Raw genomic sequence first — 3,575 nt, 5'->3', positions numbered from 1 at the left:
TAGGGTGTTTTTGAGACAATGGTTCAAGTCCATACACGCACAACAAAGAATTGACAGCAACATTTCAAGGAGTTACAGCTTTGTGTCAAACATTTTTGTCATTGATTGTCTAAGGGATGTGTTCGAATCCTGGCGATCCTAGGGGCTGTAGCCATGGTTAGAACCCTCCCTTAGCATGTCTAGGATGTGGCTAAGGAGTCCTTTCCAAGTTTGGTTCATGGATCCATCATAATTTCATCAAAACAATACAGCTGCATTATGTTTCTTCAAAATTCTGCATGAGCATACTTTCGGTTTTGGGTGTTTTGTTTGGATTATGGTTGGCTTATAGCCCATAGCCATGGTTTATACAACACTCCATCATGTCTAGGTCGAGCCATGGTTGATCAAATTGCCATTGGAACGACCCAAGACAGTAAAACAAGTTAATACATCTCAAGACATAGCATGCTGTATTTCTCGGCTAGTATGATGCATTGTCCTAGGTGTTGGCTCGGTTTATGGTTGGCATTTAGCCCTTAACCATGGTCCAAGCCATGCCTTAGGATGTTGGTAAGAGTCCTTGGGCGGTGGTTCAAGCCCATAGTCATAAAATTCAGGATTTTCACTACAAAAGACACAAGCTGATATTGCTGCCTTTTTACAGCAACTTTGCGTCACGGTTTAGGAGGTGGTTTGAGTTATTGGTTGGCTTTTAGCCCATGGCCTTGGACTGAACAGTACCTCAATGAGTTTGGAAGGTCATGTTTTTGGCCGTTCGAGATTTGGTCAAGTTTAGAGGTCGTACGAGAATTTACGGTGAAAGGTGCCAAAATGACTCTCGAAAGAGTGTTTTATGTTTTTGGATTTCTTTCACCTATTTTCGTGGTTTGCAATTCTTATGCATTTTTTCAGTATGTTTGGGGTATTTTTAATCATGGTTAAACGTCGGTTTAATGTTGGTTCGGGTTGGTACGAAGCCATGATTAAAAATAAAGTTGTTGGTCCTAATCGTCTCGTTTTTGGTTTAGTGGTTAAGTTTTTGTCAAGTTAAAATTATTTGCATGTGTCACATATTAGAATTATGTCGGAGCGAGCCTGGGAGCGATCCAACTCATCCGGTAAAAATAGGGTTATAATTATATTACGTGCATAAAAATATAAAATGTTTATTTTTGAGATATATGCTATATGTCTTGTGGCCACCTTATGCCTATGGGTTTGGAAGTCGGTAGGAACAACCGAGGACCTCTCCGCCCGGTGACTTACGACCGGTTTATGATTATGTATGGGTACGGACATCCAGTCCAAGGGCTGTGATTGATCTCTACCGCCCAGTATACTGTGGTTTAGTCTGATCAGGCGCTTACGCTATGTTATGGGCCACTTGCTTAGAAACATTATCTCTACCAGAAAATTATGATATGTTATGACAGAGCTCTGTTGAGCAAAGCTTTTACGTATGATTTTCAGATATGCACGTAGTTATAATTATCCATGATACGCTTTTCACCGTACGCTTTACGATATTTTATTTTTATGCTGCATGCGATTTTATGATATATTTACTTGTTATTCACGATATATACATGTTGAGTCTTTAGACTCACTAGACTTGATTGTTGTAGGTATTGATGTGGCCGAGACCGCGGACGGAGACCAATGAGCGATCTTGGGACAGCGGTAGTAAACCCGAGGACCTCATGATTTAATTTATGCATCTTTTATTATGCAAACTCAGTTTTAATATGTTGGATTATTTTAAATTGATGTTTACGTTGGATTATTCTTAAATTATTGGTTGAAAACATTATTCGCTTCCGTTGTTATTTTAAAGTTAATAATTATTTACATGCTTATTTTAATTAAATGAGATAAAATAATTATTTACTTAGAAAATTTTTAATAATTCCGCAAAATTATGAATACAAAAATACGGGCCTTTACAGCGTGGCTCTGCCGGTTGTTCTAAATGAAATATTATGATTTAATACTAACATCTAACAATCTAACATTTACTTTATCGCAACTAACTTTTATTTTTCGCATCTAACTTTTACTTTATCGCAACTAACATTTACTTTATCGCAACTAACTTTTACTTTACCGCAACTAACTTATTAAATCAATATATTTCATTTAGGCAATAGCTGTGGCTCTGCCGGTTGTTCTAAATGAAATATAATGATTTAATTTAACATTTACTTTATGCAATTATTTATTTATATAGTCATAATTATAATCGTAGGTACCATATATAAAATATCGGTTAATTCAGTATTTTCTATAGTAGGAACTATATTATATTATGTGTGTGTTTAATATTTTTGAAACCATTATTTATGGTGGTTTCTTTTGTTTTACTTTTAGTTAAACAATATTACATAAACCAAGAATAAATCCTCAAGCCTTGACAAAGTTTATAATTTGTAAACTTTAATTCTTGCATTTGGTAATCTATAAATTAATAAATTTAAACTCAAAATAACCTCTCTGTGGATCGATCTCGTACTTACGAATTATATTACTTGCAGACAACCTACACTTGGGTGAATTATTATTTAAGTAATAGCAAGTTTTTGGCGCCGTTGCCGGGGAGGTATAAATTATGTTTATATTTGTTAATTATGTTTATTTATAAGTATTGTGTTGTTTTTTTTTTTTTTTTTGTATGAGTATTTGGAGTCGAAAAAAAAGTGGTAGACTTATTCGAGTATCTGAAAATAATTTAAACATGGATGATAATTCAAATAATCAAGATAATAATAATAATAATAATGATCAAGAACATGATCAATTAAGAACACTTAGGCACCATATGAACCCTATTAGAACTAGTGCCCCTTCTTGTTTAGTTTTTCCTCCTGATGCATCTAATTTCAACTTCAAACCTCAAATTATTCAACTTTTACCAAATTTTCATGGTTTAGATTCTGAAAATCCATATTTGCATCTAAGAGAATTTGAGGAAGTTTGTAACACTTATAATGATCAAAATTGTAGCATGGATATTGTTCGATTAAAGCTTTTCCCTTTTTCTTTAAAAGATAAAGCTAAAACATGGCTACAAAATTTAAGATCAAGTTCAATAAGATCATGGGAAGAAATGCAACAACAATTTCTCAAAAAGTTTTCCCTTCCCATAGAACAAACTCTTTTAAAAGAAAAATTACAACTTTTTCTCAAAAACAAGGAGAAACGTTTTATCAATGTTGGGATAGATATAAAGAATTACTTAATACATGCCCACATCATGGTTTTGAAACGTTGAGAATAGTTTCTCACTTTTATGAAGGTCTAATACCTAAAGATAGGCAAATGATAGAATTCATGTGTAATGGAACTTTTGAAGATAAAAACCCAAATGAAGCTATGGAATATTTGGATTCATTAGCAGAAAATGCTCAAAATTGGGATAATATAGGCACAATAGAACCACCAACAACAAAAACAATAATTCAACAAATGGGGGTGGTATCTATAATCTTAAAGATGATATAGATATTCAAGCTAAACTTGCATCTTTAGCAAGAAAATTGAGTCATTAGAAATGAAAAAGAGTGGTCAATTAAAAAGTATTCAAGAAATTGTTTGTC

The 3,575-nt window shown here is 33.5% G+C and overlaps 1 non-coding gene across 1 annotated transcript; it reads right to left on the bottom strand.

Annotated features, from left to right (window-relative positions):
- Positions 1-3,128: 3,128 nt before the first annotated feature.
- Positions 3,129-3,239, bottom strand: LOC142523528 (small nucleolar RNA R71). Its single transcript, XR_012814717.1, has one exon. It is a non-coding gene; the product is annotated as a small nucleolar RNA R71 (small nucleolar RNA).
- Positions 3,240-3,575: the final 336 nt, after the last annotated feature.

Source organism: Primulina tabacum, chromosome 13 (genome assembly GCF_025594145.1).
Source record: "Primulina tabacum isolate GXHZ01 chromosome 13, ASM2559414v2, whole genome shotgun sequence".
Classification (NCBI taxonomy): domain Eukaryota; kingdom Viridiplantae; phylum Streptophyta; class Magnoliopsida; order Lamiales; family Gesneriaceae; genus Primulina; species Primulina tabacum.
Note: the sequence above shows the minus strand (reverse complement) of the source record. Positions and strands in the feature narration are given on the sequence as shown.